Here is a 22,357-nt window from a genome sequence, read left to right as displayed (position 1 = left end):
TGTCATATCCTATCTTGTGTCACATCACATCACATCCTGTCACAACATATATGTCATGTTGTAGAGGGGATTCTTATTTGGGTACAGTATAGACTCAATAGCCTGCAAGGTCCCTTCTGATGCTGAGATTCTAGGGGGTCTCAAGATGCCAGTTCTTTTTAAGCACAGCTACAACTGTTAGAACTTTAATGAGACTCTTCTGGAGGGTTGGGGGTGGGGGAGAAGGAAAGTAAGGTGGGGGGAAGGGCAGAGCAAGTCTAAGAGGAAGACAGAGCATATGTGTGTAAGAGAAGTACTTTGGCATAATGGACTAAGCTCTGGATCTGAATTCAGGGAGACCTGAATTTAAATCCCATCTCTGACACTCATGGTCATATGACCCTTACCAGGTACTTAACCTATCTTAGGATCAGTTTCTCTCTCTAAAAATTGGGGATAATAACAGTACGCACTTCACAGGGTTAGTGGTGGGATGAAATGAGATGACAAAAAGCACTTTGCCCATGTTCAAACCCTGCACAAATAAAAGATGCTATTATCATTCTAAGCTATGGAAGCTGTTTTCCCTGAGCTGCCTAAGCAAAGCCGAAGGGCCAGGTTTCGATGTCCTAGTCCTGGTTCAGAGTACATGATTTGTTTCACTCAGGGTGAGGTCCAGAGGCACAAGCCTCATTGACAAGAAACAAAAGCCAAAGTATTCCTGAATCATCCTGGGAGAATAAAAGGACAAGACGAACCTTCTCCACATCCCGGGCTTCAAATACAGCTGGGGCCGCTGCCAACTGAGGGACAATTCTCTCCTTTTACCTTGTAGATAAGAGAACCTGGCATCAAATGGTCTGTGAAGAACAGAATCCATTGTGAGGGACCCATCACTTCCCTCGCCCCCTCCCCACTGCTTTCAGAGGATGGCTTACATAGGGCAGGATTTCATAGGATTCGAGGAAGAAATGAAAACTTTGTTTTTCAAGCTCCAATAGTTTTGTTTTACTTTTTCTTTTTTAAGTTTTGGCAAATGCTTTGCTCCATTAACAAAAAGAGAATTTTGATCTTGTTCTTTCCTCAATAATAAAGCCCTGATTTCACTCAAGTGTCCGAACAAAGCGTGACTTTCTGAAAGGTCACATGGTCCAGAACAAACCACCTAAGTCTAAATTCATAGAATCACAGGATCTCAGAGTCAGAAAGGACCTCAGAGGCCATTTCATTCAACCTGTACTTAAACAATGCCCTCTCTAAGCATGAAATTTCAGAAGAGCACGGGATGTGGGGTCAGGGGACCTGAGTTCCAATCTTGCCTCAGCTACTACTAAGTCATAATATGTGTGTCATCAGGTAAATTACATAACTTTTTGAGCCTCAGTTAGGAGGGCCGAGTTAAATTATCCTTTCTAGCTCTAAAGTATGATTCTATGATGCTAGAGAAGGGGTTGCTTTGCTTTTACTTGAAGACCTCCAGAGACAAGGGAACTCACTACCTCCTGAGACTCATTCCACTTTAGGTTGACATAAGTTGTTATAAAGCTTTTCTTTATGCAGAAAAGTCCAGAGGATCTCTGGTTCATTTATGTGGCATTCTCCTGAAGGATCAACATCATAAGTCATCCATGCTGTCCATCCACTGTGACTCTTGTTCCTATCTTCTCATAAGTTTGTGACATGGAGACCACCTAACCTGTGGAGCCACTCATCATCAGGAGGAAGCCAGTGGATTATCTCTTCATTCATACATAGCCAGCCTAAAATTTTCTCTTTGCAACTTCTGCTCATTGTATCTAATTCTGCTTTCTCAAATTGAATAGAACAAAGTTAATGTTTCTTCCATGGGACAGTCTTCCAAATACTTGGAGGTAGTTCTTACATCCCCTCTGAGTCTGTGTTTCACTAGACTACCCATCACCATTTCTGCTGGCCAAACTCTAAAAAGCCTGGTCTGTCTTCATCCCACTTACCATCCTACTCATCTTCCTCCAGATGCTCTCCAGTTGAGTAATGTCCTTCATAGCATGTAGCACCTAGAACTAAAACACAATAATGACAGATGTTGTTGGACCAGGACAGAGTGCCTCTGTCTCACTGTTGACTCTTTCCCAGGCTTCTCCTGGTTGCAAGGCAGCCAGAGGCCACCTAGAAATGTTGGTAAAGATGCCTCCTAGTGTAAGCAGAATTCAGACCTACTGAGCCAGAGATCAGAGGAGAAGGAGGGAGAAAGTGGGTCATCTTTTTCACTCCCAGAAAGGGTAGATGGTTCCCTGCTGGATACTAACAAGAAGTCCATAAATAGTACTGCTGCACCAGAATAAAATTACTCTTTAGAGAGATTCCACTTCTTTCAACAATACACACAGGATCCAAGAGATAGAGTTGGAAAGGAGCTTAGAAATTATCTCATCCAACACTTTGTTTTTACAGATGAAGAAACTGAGGCCCAAAGAGTTAAAATGATTTATACAAGACTGTAGTCAATGACAACATTACAATTCAAACCCAGGTCCTCTGATTCCTCTTCTATGACATTTGCAAAACTATTTTATATTATCTCATTTGAGCCTCATGACCCTATATGACGGGTACTCCAAGGTACCATCACTCCCATTTCCCAGAGGAGGAAACTGATGCTTAAAGATGTTAGAAGACTCATATCACACAGACACTGGACATTAGAACTTGAACCCATGTCTTCCTGATGCCAAGTCTAGCAATCTCTTCCAGTCGTCTCTCCAATCCCAAAGCCAGTCTTTTCTGACACATTTCTTCTAGGGGCCTTAGATACTAAGGTGGCTTCCTTCTAACCTGTGGAGCCACTTCTCAATAACACCCTTTAGACAAAGACAAAAATGACACAGTCTCTGCTTCCATGGAGCTTTCATTGTACTGAATGAGGGGGGTGAGGTTGATATTCACATTAAGCATAATACAAGGTAGAAAGTGAAGGGGGAAAAGAAAAGATGTGACAGACTACAGGATCATGTGGTTTAAAAGAGATAACATTAAATAGGTTTGCAAGACTTACAGAAGAAACAGTAAAGAACAGTGGTTACAGACTTAGAGAAAATCTGCCTCTCTTACATATGCTGACTGGTCATTCCGTGAGTCTTTTACCCTCTCCCCTCCCCCAATGTTCTAGATAACTCTTTAAGACCAGACATTTCAAAGAAGGCACAGACTTACTTTGGTAAGAGGAGTTTCTTCACCTGAGAGTTCGCTATACCAGTTAAGTCCTAGATTCAGTCCCTATGCCAACTGTTTTTCTTGCAAAGGCAGGTGCAGCTACGTGCACCACTATCCCAGTGAGAAGACTGAGGCCATCTGGTTAGAGTGATTCATTGCATTTTCATTGTAGACAAGTGATTAATCAATGCCCCCACTACTGGAGGTGATTTGATTAATTTAGGCTGCCATACCTTTGTAACAAACCTATAACCATTCCCCTTTCTCATATATAATTGACCTGAGCCAATCGAATCATTCAACTATTTATTCTATTCTATTCTATTCTATTCTATTCTATTCTATTCTATTCTATTCTATCTATTCATTCTTATGTGTACCTAGCTTGTAATATATATGCACCTTGAGGCAGCTGGGGGATACAGTGGATAGAGCACTGGGCCTGAAAGTAGAAAGACCCTCACACATATACTAATTGTGTGACTCTTGGCAAGTCATTTAATCTCTGTTTGACTCAGTTTCTTCAATTGTACAATGAGGATAATAATAGCATATACCTCATAGGGTTGTTGTAAGGATCAAATGAGATATTTGTCAAAAGAAAAAAAATCACTTAGCACAGTACCTGGCACACTACAGGTGAAATATAAATGTATATTCCCTTCTCTTCCCCTCAGTGTGAAGAGGTAAGTAGTACTTATGTAAAAGTGCCTCCCCATGTCCCCATCAAAAACATCACAGGCCATTTTTTAAAGCTTCAAATCACTTGTCCAGCTAAGATGTTTGAGTTTTGACTGTCACTAAACATCTAAGAGGCCTTCAACAAGCTCGCTCTTCTGTCTGGAACTCAATTTCCTCAGCTACAGGCAGCTAGGTGGTACAGTGGATACAGCACTAGTGCAAGAGTCAGGAGGACCTGAGTTCAAATCTCACCTCAGACACTTGACACTCACTAGTTGTGTCACCTTGGACAAGTCACCTAACCCCAATTGCCTCATCCTGGGTCATCTCCAGTCATCCAGATGAATATCTGGTCACTGGATTCACAGGGCTCTGGAGGAGAAGTGAGGCTGATGACCTGCATAGCCCTCCCTTACTCAAAAAACAAAGTCAAGTGCAAGTCATGTCATTATTTCTCTGGTGGCATGGTCTTCGGCAACGAAGGACAAACACACATACCTCAGCTATAAAAAAAGAGTTGGATTAGATGGGAGATTCTTTGCATTTTTTGTGTCCTGGACCCTTGGGCAGTCTGGTGAAGCCTACTGCTGAACCCCTTCTGAGAATAAAGTTCTCACATGCATACAATAAAATTCATAGTATTGCAATGGAAACCAATTGCATTGAAATACATTTCTCAAAAAATATTTTTTTAAATAAGTTCATAGGTGACAGGTTAAAAACCCATGGACTGGATGAACTTTATCACCTAGCTCTGATATTCTGGGATTCTATGACCTATATGTTCCACTGAATCTGAGACTTAGAATTGGTACCATCAAACAACACCCAAGGAGTAGTTAGAAAAGAAGGGAGAAGAAAGAGGTAGGTTAAAAAAAAGAGAGCTTTGGACATCCCTAAAAGAAGTTAGGACAAATTTAGCTGACTCTTAATAAATTTCTATAGGATCCTAACAAATTGAGAATTTAAAAATTATCCAGATTAATCCCCTCATTTTGCAGATGGGTAAACTGAGGCCCAGAGAGAAGAAGCCATTTGACCAGGTTGACACAATAATTTAGTTGAAATCATTTCAATTGATGCAACCTAAGGACAACTCTGGCCCAGGACCATCTCCATAAGATAGCTTAGGGAAACTATCACTAGTCCAGGCCTAAAGCAATTGACACTTCCAAGGATCTTGGAGAAAATTTGGGGATTACAGAAAAGGAAAAAAATAAAAGTTATACTTTTAGAGTAAGAAAACCTTGGTTCAAATGCTGACTCTAATATTCCTGGATGACCTTGAACTAATTGCTCAACTTCTCTGGGCTCTGCTTATCTGTAAAATGAGGGGGGTTGTGTGGCCTCTAAGATCCCTTTCACCTCTAAAGCTAGGATTCTGTGATTATCCTTAGACCTCTGGGAAAGAAGAAGAAAGGCAACGGAAAGGAAAGGAAGGTGAGAAAAGGGGAGGGAAGGGAAAGGAAGGGAAGCAAAGTCAAGGAAAAGTGAGAGAAGGGAAAGAAAAACAGGAAGGGAAGCAAGAGAAGGTAAGGAAAGGCAAGAGAAAGTGAGAGAAGAGAAGGGAAGGGAAGGTAAAGTGAGAGAAGGGAAAGCAAGGGAAAAAGGAAAGGGAATGGAAAAGGGAAATGGAAGGGAAAGGTGAGGAAAAGTGAGAGAAGGGAAAGCAAAGCAGAAAGGGAAACAAGAGAAGACATGAGAAAGTGAGAGAAGAGAAAGGAAAGCAGGAAGGGAAGGGAAGGCAAGGGAAAAAGATCATCCATTTAGAGCTAGAAAGGACCTGAGGGGACATTAAGTCTGATTCCCTTATCTTAGCTGAAGAACTGAGGTACAGAGAGGTTAAGAGATTTACTTATGGTCACACAGCCATTAAGTACCTACGGTAGGATATGAACACCCATCTATCCCGACTCCAATTCCAGTGCTTTATCCACTACACCATGATACCTTTCTTCAAGCTCCAAAATCCTAGAGTAACAACAGACTTTTGCAATTTACAAAATACTTCCTATCCCTTTCCTCTTTCTGTCCTCACAGGACCACTATGAACCAGTGTAAGGTGAGAATGAGAATCACAGATTCAGCATCAGATCGACCTCAGAGGCCATCTGGTATAACCTTCTTACTTGATAGATTGGAAGCTAAGGCACAAATGACTTGACCAAGATCACACAGCTAGTAAGTGTCAGAGACAGGATTCAAACCCAGATCCTCTGACTCCCACACCAAAGCTCTTTCCATTTTATCACACTGTCTCCCTAGTTTACATATGAGGGAACTGAGGTTCAAGGAGATGATATGACTGCTCAGAGTCACATGAGGAGTCAAGAGCAGAACTAGGGCTCAGACCAAAGACCTCAAACACCAAATCCATTGCTCCCCTACAGCAACTGCCTCTCCTATTAAGAAAAGAGATTGAGAGTCAAGGATGCTTTGTAAATTTCTCTCCTCTGCCAATGGTGCCCTTTCTCCCTAATCCCATCAAAACCACACTCACATATGGCAAGAGCCAAATGCTCCTTCAGCTGGCAGGCTGTCTGACTGAGGGCAGAATTTGGTATTTATGTGGGTTCCCTGAGGCCCAAGTAGGACTGCTGTCCCAGTTCACAGCTCAAGCTCCCCAGCTGCCACAGGAGACTCAATTAACCTGTTTCTGGATTTCCAGTCCTTTCTCGGTGCCTGATGCCTATACCCTCAGCCTTGGGACAGACAATTGGTGGTCTGGAACAGAGGGAATTCCCATTGACATCATTCCATGTCAATTAAAACCTTGGGGCCTCATTAAAGAACCCCAATCTAACATCTGAAGAGAGCCCAAAACAGAGTCCTGAAGGACACCAATGGTTAGCAAGCTCAACCTGAATGACAAAGGAAATGGAGGAGAAGAATCAGAAGAAAGTAGTGTCCAGAAAACCTAGAGAGAAAAGAGTATTAAAGAGATAATCAACTGTTGTCTTCTTTAAAACTGAGATTCTGGAAAGCAAGATCTCTAGATTTGTATCCCCAGTGCTTAGCACAGTGTAGTTCATATAGTAAGTACTTAATAAATGCCTTTCCACTAATCCTTTAATTCATCACAACCTCACAGAATTGTCATAATGAAAGAAAGTGCTTTGCCAATGCAAAATTTTAAAAAGAGAAAGAGAGAAAAATCATCCTTGTGGCAATTGTTATCACCATTACTGCGGTCCTGACTTGGAATAACTCCCCCTAGTAGAAGAAAGCTACAAAGTATGATCAAGAAAGGTCCAATATTTACCAACATTGTCATAACAATACTGTAGCAGAAAAAAATAGAACAGCACTGTAGGTGCCCACTGATTGGGGAATTCCTGAACACACTGAAAAATATGAATGTAAAAGAATGGCATTACATTTCTTTATAAGAAATGACAAATATGAAAATCTTACATTTGGAAATGGAAAGAAACTCTGAGGTCATTGAATTTAACCCCTTCTTTGTACATAGGGGGAAACTGAGGCCCAGAGAGGTAGTGTCTTACCTACGGCAGTTACTAAGAAGAAGAAGGAAAAGAAGAAAATAGATACATAGAAATACAGGTAGACAGATAGATGATAGATAGATAGATAGATAGATAGATAGATAGATAGATAGATAGATAGATAGATGGATGGATGGATGGATGGATGGATGGATGGATGGATGGATGGATGGATGGATGGATAGACAGACAGACAGATAGATAGAGATAGATAGGTAGGTAGGTAGATAGATAGATAGATAGATAGACAGACAGACAGGCAGGCAGGCAGGCAGACAGACAGACAGGTAGATAGTTAGGTAGGTAGGTAGGTAGGTAGGTAGGTAGGTAGGTAGGTAGGTAGGTAGGTAGGTAAGTAGGTAGGTAGGTAGGTAGATAGATAGAAAGAGTAACATCAGATTTCAGATCATACGCAAAGTCTGATCATGGTTCCCAAGAATACCTCAGTAGAGAGGTGGTGGACCACAGGTACAGACTATTGCATATACTGCCAGTTACAGCTGCTACATTACCTGATTTACTTAACTATTTTTCTGCATTAAAAGAAAATATCTAGAGACCAGGTGATTCATGACGAAACGACAGCATTGTAAAAAATAATAATGACATTTTTAAAAGAAAAAATTACCCCCAGTTGTAGTTGAAACCTCAGTGCACAGTGGTTCTGGAGGGATGGATTAAGTGTGGCTGTTTTTACTTCTTTCCAGGGGACAGTGATCCTTCTCAAGACCATGAAGGCAATCCCAAGAGAACCTTGGAATAAGTTTTGCCCAGCTTAGCCTAATTCTAACACTGTAGTTTACAGGCTGCATTCAGACCCCAGAGGATGTGTGACAGCCAAGGGCACAGACTGAATCCTTTATAAATAAATACAGGCCACTGGCTTTGGGAAAAGCTCTTTCTGTGGGGGAGTCTAGGCCCTTCTCTGCATGAAGGACACTTACATGAGAGCAGCAAGAGGGAACTACTTGTACGCCAGGCCCCAGCTCCCACTCAGGGTGAGGGCTTTAATGCCTCACAGAGCTCAGTGATGGAGCAAGGCAAGAAGTGATCTGGGGATTGACAAGATATGACCAGAGCTACCTGGGGAAGAGCTGAGAAGGAAGACCCAGAAGCTGCAGCCACCAAGGAGCTCTGCAAGGGAAACAGCACCACAGATATATGGTACCAGTACCCCAAGTTGGGCTCACTCCTCCTCAGTCTTCTAGAAGCAATGACCCCTGATCTCTGGGGCCACAGAGAAGAACCACACTCCAGATGCCAGCAGGACTCACCAGAGCACACATAAAAAGTATCCATCACCATACTCTGCTCACTGCTGCTCCATACCCAACTCTCAGTCTCCTCCACATTCCACTACATCCAGGCCTCACGCCAACTCCCTGCCCCCAGTGCCACTCCACCTCTCTACTGAAAGTAATGTGAGGATTGAGGCTGTCACTCCCTTACACACCCAGCACAGCTCCCATGCCAACAGTGAGTTTTACGCTTTATTGCTGAGGAATGACAAAGGGGAAATGGGCAGGCATGCTTTGAGTGAGAGTAGTGAGCACACTTGGGGGGCTGAGCCAATTGTCCTCCCTCCTTGACAAGGTGAGGTCTTTTGAGGCAGCACCAGTCTGAATGGGAAGAATGTGGGCCCTCTCATGGGAGATTTGGAGTGGTAAGCTGTGTACAGTTCATTCATGAGACCTTTGGAGGTGTGGAGAAGCAATAGTGAAGGGTGGTCACACTGCTGGAGATGAAGTTTGACAGCAAAGTTTTGTATTCCAGTAAACTTCACAGATTTACAGGAAGGAAACCTTGCCTTACCTACCCCTTGCCAGAGACCATCTACTACAAGAAAGAGCCCCTAGCTTCATAGACTCATAAGAAAATACTCTTAGAGGTGGGAGAATCCTGTGGGCTATCTGGTCCACTCTTTTCCCTCCCCCTGTCCAGTTCAGGAAGCCCTTCTATCACACTGCTGGTGGTCACTCATTGTCTACTTGACCACTGCCAGTGACAGACAGGGCAACCACTACCTCCCAAGGCAGCCAGTGGCAGTTTTAGGCAGTTCTTTCTCAGTTGATCTAAAATACACCTCCCTGACCCATCTATTCTCGTTCTGTCCTCAGGGGCCAGGAAGGAAAACTGAAAAAAATTAAAACTCAAAGTAGTCTTGCAGATGGGACCTAAGAAGTGACCCAATCATCCAGCCTTCACTTCTAGGCCCAGAGGAAAATGAAACTAGATGGATACTAACTTTCCCAAAGTCACAAGGAATAGGGACAGCTTTATTCTGAACTAAGACACCTAAGGCTACAGTAGCTGTGACCCTAACCTGATTACTTTCCTTCCTGAGATTCAAGATCCAATTTTTCCTGAATGCCCTGGAGGAGGCTAACAAGGATCCCACCTTCCTGCCAACTGAAACAGGGGCACTCCTGCCCTATGACTCTTGTGTCTCTGGCACCAAGTCTCGGGGGAGTACTCTTACCCTCCGGCCTGGAGCTCCTTCCTCTACCCAGCTTAAATTGCCACCCCAAGTGCCAACTCCTGAGAATCACAGGGGGATAACTTCCCCAGAGTCATAACCCATGGCTGAGCTGTTCTCTGTCTACAAAGTCCCTAAGGAGAGTGATTTGCCCAAAGCAGAGAAGTAACAGGAGAGCCCCATCTCAGTTACCAGCCTTCTTCTTTCTGTGGAAATGTACAGCTAGGTTCTATATGTATGCTCATTGAGGCATTGATGATGGATTTGCTTGAACAATAATCACTAACATTTCTATACCAATTTAAGGGATCTTCATGCAGGATAAAACACTGATTAAGAAGAGCACAGTTTCCCAGAATGTTCATGATCTATGGCAAAAAGGCTAAGAAAGAGGCTCCAGTCCCTGAGGTCCCAATTGCTTTGTAGCTGGTCAACCAGGAGGTTACATTAACGACCAAAGCCTTAGTAAACTGAGCCAATTATATCTCAAGGATAGATTTATGCCCATTAAGGGAAAATTAGCCTGTCATGAGGTTTGGGGGAGAAGGGGTGTGAAATGAGGTAGAGTTAGGAAATTGCCATCATCCATACTCCTATGGGTATGCCCAGTCTTGACCAGCATAAACCCCAGAAGTAAGGGTCGGTCTCTTTGATGGCATAAACATAAGTGTCCATGATGGTTTTCTCTACCAGGATCTTTAGAAAGTTACAAGCCAACACAATGCAAGATCACTTTTGCCAACCATGAAAATGCAAAAAGTATTCAAAAGACCCCAGTATTGTGGGCAGTGTGCAACTTATGTGACCTTGAGCCAGCTGGTGGCACAGTGAATACAGCACTGGGCCTGGAGTCAGGAAGATTTGAGTACAAACCTGCCCTCTGACACTTACCACCTGTGTGACCTTGTGCAAGTCATTCAACTTCTATCCACCTTAGTTTCCTCAATTGTAAAATGAGGAGAATGATAGCACCTGACTAACAGCGTTGTTGTGAGGTTCAAATGAGATTTTTTTTAAAAGGGTGGTTGGCACAGTTCTTGGTACATTGTAGGAACTTTATAAATGCTTCTTCCCTTCCCTTACCCTTATTCAGGTAACAGTATTTCTGAGCCTCGATTCCTCATCTGCAAAATGGAACAATTGAACAACTAGTTTAAGGTCCTTTCTAACTCCAAATCTCTGATGCCATGATATTTTTACTCTGGTGCCAGCATATTCTCTTTAGGGCAATGCAAATTTTGAAATGAATTCTTCCAAAGTGGTGGAACTAAGGGGAAAAAAAACAATTTCTTAGAGAAGAAAAATTCATCTCTTAGCCATGTAACTATGAATTCTGGGAAAGAGCAAGTCATCCTGATAGGTCAGGTCAGCCTGAGTGAGAAGTTTAGAGTAAGGTTTGGTCCTCAGACAGCTACTAAGAGGGTCCAAGAAATATCAAGTCAAAAGCTGGGTTTTTCTGGCCAGGAACATTTGGCCATTTTTCTTCCCCCAGATCACTCATGGGTCTCAACATCCCTAATTTTCTGACCTCCACCAGTTCCCCTCCTTTCTTTGCACAACCCTCATTGCATAGTCCTCACCAAAGCCCACCAATATCATACCATGGTCAAGATACTTCTCTACTTCAACTGGACCTGGGTGGACCTGGTAGGCTCAGAAAGAGGTGCCTTTGAGCAACTAGACCAGGAGTTCCAGAAAGAGACTGGAAAGAATGGAGGCTGAGCGTACTTCTCAAAAAGGATCGATGGCCATGTCAACAATGTAGGCAATGTCACTGATGCCATCCAGATTCCCACTGCCAAGGTGATTGTCTGTGATCATTGCCACATTCACTTTAGCATCCAACCCAAGGCCCTTCAGGAGAAGAATGTTATCAACAGAATATGAGTTTGTCCACCTCCTTCCTTTGGAATCCCTCCATTCTGAGCAGGGAAGCCAAGGAGATGCTAAGCGGGAACCGGTCTCTGAAGATACACTCAGGGCCAGTGCCTGGTCCCAAGCCCTTCCTGTCTACTCTGGACCCAGCCATGTACCCAGAAAACCACTTGATAAAAGTTGTTCTGGCTGCACCTGGCCTGGGCTAAAGCATGTTGGCCCTCAAGCAGGACATGTTGCCCAAAACTGCACAGGACTGGAACAGTAATACCCATTTATCTGTCTGTACTGAAGCTGGATAATTTGACTGCTACATATTAGGTCTACCTGGCAACCAAACCCTTCCAGGTGACCTATCAGAACCTGAGGGTCAACCATTCTAGGGAGGTTTTATCTCCTGGTGGTACCTATGCCAAGGCAGGAGATGCCAGACTATGGCAGGTTAGAAAGATGCTATGAATCTCCTTCTAAATGTCCATCTCTTCCTTGGGTAGGTTGAATCTCCACAGGGAGGCCATGAGCAAGAGGAAACTGACAAAGGAAGTTAAGAGGGCTTGAGACTCCATGAGGAAAGACAAAAAGCAAGTGGAAGAGATCTAGGCATGAAAAGATTCTCTGTTACAAAGGCAATGTAGCATAATGGAAAGTGAGCCAGACTCAGAGATTTATTAGTGTGCCTGTACCCCCCAGCTTGTAGTATAAGGTGTGGCACACAGTAGGAACCTAATCATAGCTATTGAATGGGTGATTGAAAGAATGATGCCAGAACCAAAATTCTTGGCATTCCAAAAGATGTTTCTTTTTGTGTATTTAGCACTGTGCCTTGCACATAGCACAGGCTTAATAAATACTTATTTCCTTCCTCCTTTCATTTTTCTTCTTTTGTTCCTTCTTTTCTTCCTCTCTTTCTTCCTTCTTTCCTTTCTACTTTTCCTTTCTTCCTTCCCCTATCTCTTAGTATACTTGGAGAATGGAAGCAGGGTTGGGGACAGGCATTGGAGAGCTACTCCTTTTTGGACCATGCACAGATACAGCATTTCTATCAGAATTTCTGAGTGTCCAGGGTAGAGGGGATCAACTAGGTCTAGAGAAGTCCCCTGGGAGGGCAGAAGAGAAAAAAGTAGCTTTAAGAAAGGAGTAGTCTCAACATTCTTTGGGCTGCCCCCTCCCACATCCTCCTCCATGTGCTCTTTCCTCAGATCCTACATTATTTAAGAAATGTCCACTCCATTTCCCAAGCCCAAGAAGAGATCTTCTTTACTCAGGATGGAGAAGTCCTAGCAGCGTCCCATATCACAAGCATATCTATTGCTCCTGAACACACCTGGCAAGCAGTCAAAGTGGGACACTTGGACTTCAGGCAGCATCTGAGGAAAGAGTTAGTAATGAACAGCCATGCTATCATCTGGACAAAAGGCTCTAGAAAGGTGAAAACTGGAAAAATCTACTCCCCAAATCAAAATACTGCCAACTTACCAGAAGAAAAACTAAGTATGGGGCCAGTAGCCCCACTCCAAATCCACCTGGGCTTCATTGCAATTCCCCCCAATCAGTGAAAAAGCAGAAAAGTAGAGACTGGGGACCAGCTCTCTATAAAAAGTCCAATTCCTAATAATGCTGTTAAGTATTCCACTGCTCCTTCAAACCTCACCCAGCTCTCTTCCCTCTCTCTGCTTGATGAGTAGGTCCCTCTCAGTCTGCAGTGAGAAATGTCCTTCAGGAGCCCCGAAATCAAATGTCCAGGGAAATCCAAGCTGTGGTTTTGAGTATCTTTACTGTCCCAGAGGAACAATTACCAACATACTAGGTAATAAACATGGAACAATGTCATCCACTGGCTCACCATATGGACTCAAAGCAGACATTAGTACTGGATTCAGAGTAAAGTGAAAATGAATGAATGAATGAATGAATGAATGAATGAATGAATGAATGAATGTTTATTAAGTGCTTACAGTGTTATTAAGGATGATTTTATTCAGGCATGAGGGAGCCAACAGGAAGGAATATAAATTCTAAAAGAAAATATGTATACATATATATTAATTGAAATTAAATGAGAAAGTACACTTGGCAGAAAGGGTTTAAATTCTAGTTCTAAAAGCTACTAGCTGGGCTACCTAGAGGACCTAGAAGGAATCACATCATCCCTGAGTGCAAGTTTCATCACCTATGAAATAGAGAGAAGAATACTTAAAATTATTAGTTAAGATCAATTAATTAAGATTAATAATATTTAAGAATAACCCTACCTTGCAGTGTTAGTCTAAAGAAGTTTCCTTGTCACCCTTAAAGGATCGGTATTGTTGTTTTATAGTGTGCAAAGCAAGGAAGGCACATTGCCCCACCACAGATTGTGCTGGTCACAAAATTGTGTTAGGTTCTGGGTGACACATTTTAGGAAAAATATTGACAAGCTCGAGCATGCCCAGAAGAGAGTTACCAGGGTCATTAGGGGTGAAAGAATATGGCAAAGAATATGATCCCAAATAAGGGTCAGTTGAACAAACTAGGACTGCTTAGCCAGAAAGGCAAAAGTATAGGAGGGTCTACTATAGCTGCCTTCAAGTATTAAAAAAAACTGTCAGGAAACAGAGGGATTCATCCTGTTCTACTTGGTCCCAAAGGGCCAAACTAGGAACAATGGGTAGAAATTGTTGAAAGGTAAGATTTCAAAAAGAAAGATTAATGAGATCCTCATTTGGAATGGGATGCCTTCAGAGATATGGATCACCCTTCTCTGAAAGACTTCAAGTAGGGGATAAAATGATCAATTATCAGAGATAGTGTAAAGAAGATTCCAGATCTGGGACAGAATGGATCATATTCAGTTGGAGACTGCAATTTTGCAATTCTCCATCACAAATGGGACAGTGAGGATGGAAAAAAAGAAGAAATGTTATACATGTGAAGGATTATTTAAGGAAACTTGGGTTATTCCCTCCAAAGGAGAATGAATAAATTAATGAATAAGTAAAAAATAATTTCTTAAATCCTTACTATATGGGGAGTATTGTGCTAACACTGGAGATACATATAGGAAAAGTAAGTGTCTCTGCCCTCAAGGGGCTCACATGATAATTGAGGGAGACAACACATAAGAGAGATCAGCTGCAATGGAGATGGAAACCTGCATCTGGAAGTGCAGGTGAAAGTGCATCTGGAAGTGCCAGTGGAAGTCTTAACGGGAGAGCAGTATGGCAGATGGAAAGGACAAAGGGGCTTAGGGTACATTGGCAGGTCAAGTGGAGGCACCATACTGTGGGATATAGAAGGCTTAGTGGAAAGCAGATGGTAACTCCCGTAGGAAAAAAAAATGCTTAGGGCAGATAGGTATTAAAATGCAAAACTGGGCCTAAGATCACCCTAATTTGGGAATTCCCTTCCATGATACAGATCCCAACACAGCAACAAGTAACTAGGCATCCTGCTATTGCTCAAAGACCTCCAGGAAGGGCAAATTCACCTACTTTTCAATACCTCCCATTGTGGCCTCTTTTTGTGACGTCAAGCTTAAACTTGTCCCTATCTAACTAATCTCCTCCAAAAAAGCCTTCAAAAAATCACCTTGTGACTGGCTAAGGGAAAGTTCTCCCCTCATTGGAAAATCTCTGCTCCTATATCCCTTTTTCTGAGTAATCACTCAACCTCTCCTTTTTTTTGTCTCAGACACTGGCAGTGTCTAGGGATAAGCTAACAAGGAGCACCATGGAACCAAAAAAAGGAATGAATTTAAAGTCAAAGGGCCTGGGTTCAAATCCCATGTGGCCTTGGACAAGTTTTCACCTCCTTGAGTCTCAGTTTCCTAACTGTAAAAAGAGGAAACTGGACTAGATGGCTTCTGAAGTCCCTTCCAGAATTAGGTCTATGATCCTGTAAAGGTAAATATTATAGGGCTAAATATAAAGTCCTTAACTTTCAAAAAATCCACTGTACTAGTACTGGAAGGAGGGGACACGATGAGAAAGCAGTTTATATAGAAAATATCTAGAAGTTATAATGAACTACAAACACAATAAAAGCCAGCCATGTCACATGGCAGACAAAAATAAAAATGGGAATGTAGTCTGGTTTAATAGTAGTAGTATAGTGTCAAGAGCAAGGGAAGATTCACCACATAACTAGGGAAAATTCTCCCGGTGTGAAAATTTTCTCTCTTCCTGCTCCTTTTATCTAACTCATCACCCAACTTCTCTTGTTTATTTCAGACAGTGCCAGTTGCCTAAAGTGCCCAGAGGACCAATGGCCAAACAATGAAAAAGATCAATGCATCCCCAAGATTCTTGACTTCCTCTCTTAAAAGGAGTCCCTGGGCATGGCATTAGCCACCTGTGCTACCTTTCTTTCTCCTTGCCACCCTTGGCATTTTCATATGGCATCACCACACTTCCATAGTCAGAGCCAACAACTCGAAAGGCTGTTATATCCTCCTCTGTTCCTTGGCATTATGCTTCCTCTGTCCATTCATGTTCATTGGCCACAGTACCCTGACCTTTGCCCTGTGCCAGGAAGCCTTTGGGATTATCTTCACAATCTGTGAGTCCACCACTCTGACCAAGGCCATCATTATTGTGTCTGAGTTCAGGGCCACTAGGCCATTTGCTAGGCTCAGCAGGTGGGCAAGACCAAGTCTCCCCAATGCTATCCTCATCAGGTGTTCATTGGTGCAGGTTGCTTTGTGTATCTTCTGGGTCATAGGCTGGCCTCCAGTGCCCATGAAGTCCACAGAAGTTGGACCCAAAGTCACCATGCTGTGTGGTGCAGGCTCCTCAGAGCTCTTCTTTGCGATGCTCTGATCAGTCTGGTGGTGGCCTTCCCAGCCCTGCGACTGCTTGACAAAGCCAAGCACATCACTCTGAGCATGTTGGTCTTCTCCTGTGTTTGGACCTCCTTCATCCAGCCTACCTGAGTGCTCAGGGCAAGGACACCATAGTTATGGAGATCTTTGCCATTTTAGCATCTGGGGCAGGTCTCAGGGGCTATGTGTTCTTCTCTAATGCTACATCATCCTGCTCCAGCCTGATAAGAAAAACAATGGATCAAATGAGGGACAAGAAGCATTTCAAAAAATGAAACCAACACCAGTTATTCTGCTTTTTCCATCATAGAGATGCATCATCACTTTGTATCTCTTCCCCAAGCTATCAAGAAGTTCTGACATTTCAAAAGAACAAATGTCATCCTTTGTGGTAAAGAGTGATAGGTGAGAACACCACTCATATAATATAGCGTGTCCCACAACAGAAGACTATCTCAACAAACAGGTCAATCTAGGTTGAAAGCAACCAACAGACCTCAAATTTGTCAATGAATTAGGGGGATGTCTGCCCTAAGCACATGAAGACTTTCCACAGTAGAATGGGTAAATGAGAACAATTTCTTCCAGTAGCCATAAAGGCAACCCAGACTGGTGCTGTAGAGTGCTTAGAATTGGTCAGATATTGAAGACGCCAAGGTCATCCACTACACACTGGGCCACTGCCAGTCATCCTGACTTTTGTCTTACCACTGGACTTTGATGACTTTACAGGAGACAGCAAGGCTGACAACTGCACAACTCTGCTTCACTTCAATTCATGTGCAAGTCAAGACATCACTCATCATCCACTATTTTACCCAACATCTTGTCATCATTGATCCTCTTCAAAAATAGAGGATAAACAAACTTATATGTATATGTAGAAATACAAAATATTACAATTATGTGCTGAAAGAAAGCATGTGTCCTTCTATACCTTATCTTCTCCTTTAGAGTATAAGCTTCCTGTGAGTAGCAATTGTTTCATTCAATGTATTTGTATCTCTAGTACCTAGACCTGTGTCTAGACATAGTAGGCATTTAAAGAATATTTTTTAATTGATTGACTGGACTAGTCCCAAGTCACACAGAGAGGGCAACAATCACATCTTAAGATATAAGGACTTTTTTCCCCTGCCTTAGTGAGCAGTCGCCATGCCAGGGAGTAATAGCGGTGCTGCCGTTGCGGCCACCACAACCAATCTGAATGTGGTGAGGGAGACCATGGACGTTCTGCTTGAGATTTCAAGAATATTGAATACTGGCTGGGATATGGAAACACTCTCTATTTGTGTACATCTGTGTGAGCAAGGGATAAACCCAGAGGCCTTAACCTCTGTCATTAAAGAACTTCACAAGGCCACAGAAGCACTAAAGGCTGCCGAAAATATGACAAGCCAACTTCATAGAGGGATCTCTTGATGAAAGGAGCATCAAGATCTGGAAAATTTGAAGATCACATACTGGAATGAAATTACTTTTTACAGCAATGTAAAATTAACAAACCATAGCTTTGTACATAGTGGAAAGTAGCTTATTGAAATATTATCAGAAAAGTGTTTAGTTCAATCTTTATTTTTTTTTCAACAGTCCTAATGGTTTACAAATAACACACTGTTATTTATGTATTCCTTATTTATAGCTTTGGAAGCTTTAATTTTTTTGGACAGTCTTTCAGATATTACACATTTGCTGTGCCTAGTTGGAAGTATAGTGGAAACTATCAACACTGGTGTAGTAGTTATGACTTGTTGACATTTCCATTATAAACTCTTAATTTAGAATGATTTATGTATAATAACTTCATGGTTTTACTTTTCACTGGGCTGGAAGTTGGCAGAACTTCAGAGATCCTTTGAGTGTGCCAGTTTTTATTTAAATCCATTGTGTATGTCAATTTGTTGTCTACAAAAGCATCTTAAGTTCTTATAGTCTCTACTATTGTAACTAAAAAACTTAGTTTTTTTATACACAATTTAGCTGACATGGAATAATGTGAACCAGATCACTTTATTAAAAATAAAACTTTTGGAAACAGCTATTAGTTGCTGTTTGAATCATCTAAAGCTAATGAGAGTATTTTAATTATGTTTTTGCTTTTTAAGATTTATACTGTTATCATTCAAAGACTTCAGTAATAATGTATTTATGATAAACGAATGTGACCAACATGCAGAATCTCTTTTGTTTAGTAAAAATAATTTGGTTGTTGAATAAGAAATTATCAAATCTATTCATTGTATGAAAATTCTTTTAAAGTTTAAATTTAACTTTTTTTAAGGAAAAAAGATTTTAAGTCATTATACAAAGACTAAATAAAATAGGCCTTAAACTTGCCTTTTTTAAAATTACTTTTGTAATATTATTTCATACTGATAGTTCTGTTTCTGAGTGGTACAGTAAAGAGGTATTTTTAGAAAGGACAGAGTATAGAAATAAAGAACTAGTGTTACTGATTCTCTCTATATCACTATTTATTTTTATGACATGTTAACGTACTTCTTAAAAAGGCTTCTGCTTCCTTCACAATTGTTTTTAAAACATAAGCATAACTTTTTTATCATTTTGTCATTCAAACGCATGGAGAATTCAACTGGAAAATTTTTTGTGTATGGGAGGAATAAGTAGTCAAATCTATACTATAGTTTCTATAGTTTTCCAGAGGAGGTGGGGTGAAGGAGGGCAGGGAGTAATAACCTTCAGTATCAAAGACATAAAAACTGTTTGATAATATTTTTAGACTCCTAACATCTATAGAAAATGAACTCTTTTGGTTTGTTTTTAGATTAAAAAAAATTTATATCTAGCTCTTAGGCCTGAAAATGAAAAGCAATTTAGTGCATTCAGTCTTAATTTTTTTCTTCTAATGTAAGAGCTCGGATTCAGTTTATAAATTTATAATGTCATAAATTAAGTTACATGGGAAATGCAGGAAAAAAATGTGGGAAGAGGTCTATGTTTACAGAGGGCTTCCTGAATGTGTTACATTTCTGAAATGTAAATGTACTTTTTAATGCATATTCATACTCTTTCAAAGGATATTTAAGGAAATGAAACAAATAATACCTGTAAAACTACAGTGTTGTGCATATTATCACTGACAATAAAACAGAATAGTCTTGAAAGGCAAAATATATATATATATAAGGACATAATGCCTTCCCTTGAGTAGTTTCCACTCCAATTGAGATGACAAAATACCCAGATATGCTTGTGAAATTATGTAAGAAAAGTGAAACTAATATCTGCATAAATACCAGAACACTTCATTCTAGTCCTGCTTTCTCTGCTTATGACCTTGGGTAGGTCTTCTTTTGTGTTCCTATTTGTGCCATCTGTAAAGTGGAGTTGATAATGCCACTCCACAGGGTTGTTGACCACCTATTAAAATGCTAGCCTAATTAATAAAATGACTAATTACCCAGAAATTATATTTCTCAAACTTTTAAATGTCACAAGGGAAAAACTAAGACCAATGGGCAGGAGTTCTTTTTTTTAAAATAAAATGAGCTGCTTTAGAAAGTAGTAAAGAATGTCTGGGGACAAGTGGTTCATTAAAAATGACAGTAATATAAAAAAATCTTTTTTTAGAAAAAAGTTTACCCCCTAATCTCAGTTGGAGTCTAAAATTGAGCTATTTGCATAGTGACTCTGAAGGAATGAATTAGGGGTGGTCTTCACTTCCTTTCCAGGGGACAATGGGCCCTCTTGGGATCATGAGGGAAGTTCAAGAGAAGTTTGGGATAAGTTTTGCCCAACTGCCACTTAGCCTAATTCTGGCTTTGAAGATTACAGGCTGAACTTAGACCTCAGAGAATATGGGCCTGCCAGAAGGCGCAGCCTGAATTCTTCATAAACACAAGCCTAAGAGCTGGCTTTGGGAAAGGCCCCTTCTGTAAGGGAGATGGATTCTGATCTGTATGAAAGGATATGGCAGGGAAGCAGCAGGGGAGGGCCTCAATGCCTCATGGAACTCCAACTCAGACAGTGATGGAGCAAGGAGACTAGAGAATGGGGGAATGACAGGATGTGACCAGAGCTAGTGAGGAGTGGTTGTGATGCCTAGGAAGGGATGTAGTCATACTGCTGTGAATGTAGATGTAGATAAGAGTGACAGCTCTTATATTCTGGTCCCTACCTACCAAAGATCAGCTAATCCAAAGGTTGCAAAGGCTCCTATTAGTCCCCTTTCTGTCTCTCCACCATATCCAAGAATGTCTTCTGCAACATTGGTGATAATTATTCATTCTCTGCTTGATCACTTGCAGTAACAGGAAAATCACTACCTCTCAAGGCAGCCAGTTCCATTTTTAGACAGTTCTAATTATTAAGGACTTCTTTCTTTCTCATGTCAAGATAAAATCTACCTCCCTGTAACTTCTATCCATAGGTTCTAAGTTCTAGCTTTGGAGGTTAAGTAGAAGTGCTCCATCACCTGTTCCCTATGAAAGTCTTTCAAAAATCTGAGAATAGTTATAATCTCTACCCTACCCCCAACACACACACACACACACACACACACACACACACACACACACACACATACACACACACACACACACACACACACACACAAAGACTTTTGCCTTCTTTTTTCTAAGCTAAACAAAACAAGTTCTTTTAATTATTCCTTTATATGGCATGGTATTGGCTTTCCTCATCATCCTCGTGGCCTCGCTTTGGGCTGGTAAGCATTGCAAACACCCAAATCTTTTTTTACTTGAACTACTTTCTAGCCACGTTTTCCACATATTATCATACAATTGATTTTTAATCCAAGCCATACTGACTATTAGAGACTTTATCAGCAATTAATCAAAAAGCATTCATTAAATACCCATTATATGCTGAATTGATTATTATAATAACCAAAATTCCCTTCACACCAAATAATAGGGGTATAAATACAAAGAATGAAACTTATCATGGAAGAAACTCATAATAGAGAATGGTAAAAATGGCAAAATTATTAAAATATAAAATCTCAGAACTGGAAAAGGTCTTAGAAAGTAGAATTAAGAGCTGGGAAGGACAGATCATAGACATAGACTGTCAGAACTAGAAGGAATCCTGAAATTCAATTCAATAAATATTTATCAAGCAATCACTGCATGCAAAGCACTAGGCTCTGGAGACAAAAAGGCAATAATTCCTATCCTAAAAGAGCACACTTTTTTCTGGGACCTTATTGACCCTACATTCTCTCATTCCAAATTCAATGTTTTTCTACCACCCAGAACCTCCATTTTGCACTGGGTACAATCAATTGGCCCTCAGGACCTCAGAATGCAAGACACTTTAGGGCTTAGGTGCGTTATAGGATTATTGTCATGAAATTGGCTCAGACAAAATCAGCAAGTATCATGAAACACCTACTTTGTGCCAAGAACTGTGCTAATGCCTGGCAAGCTAAGTTAAGGAAGAGAAAACAACTATGATATTGGGAGATCAGGAAGAGTTCCAAGGTTTGGCAAGTAAAAGAAGACAGGGAAGGAGGAGGCAGACAAGCCAATATTCTAGTGGTCCCCTGTGCTTGTCAATGGGACATTTCAGGAATCACAGAGATCAGAGCACATTTCATCTTTCACCTTCTAGCTTTTGAATTTCATTAATCTTGGATCAGTTCCTCCATTGATCTTCAATTGTCTTTTGCAAACCAAGCAGAAAAAAAATTCGACATTGGAACTGTGGACTTTTTCTATTTGGCAGGAAGGTGAGAGAAATGATGATTAATAACCAATGATTTGGAAAGATCCAGAGTTTCCCGTTTTTCTATAGTCCTCATTTCAAAGTTTAGTCTCTTGAAGGATATTACTGAGAATGAGATTGGATTAACTCTTCTCAATATTG

At 41.2% G+C, this 22,357-nt stretch overlaps 1 pseudogene; it reads left to right on the top strand.

The window, feature by feature from the left end:
- Positions 1–8,427: 8,427 nt before the first annotated feature.
- Positions 8,428–16,782, top strand: LOC140522049 (extracellular calcium-sensing receptor-like; annotated as a pseudogene).
- Positions 16,783–22,357: the final 5,575 nt, after the last annotated feature.

Source organism: Notamacropus eugenii, chromosome 2 (genome assembly GCF_028372415.1).
Source record: "Notamacropus eugenii isolate mMacEug1 chromosome 2, mMacEug1.pri_v2, whole genome shotgun sequence".
Classification (NCBI taxonomy): Eukaryota; Metazoa; Chordata; class Mammalia; order Diprotodontia; family Macropodidae; genus Notamacropus; species Notamacropus eugenii.
The sequence above is the reverse complement of the archived record's forward strand: the minus strand, read 5'-3'. Positions and strand labels throughout refer to the sequence as shown.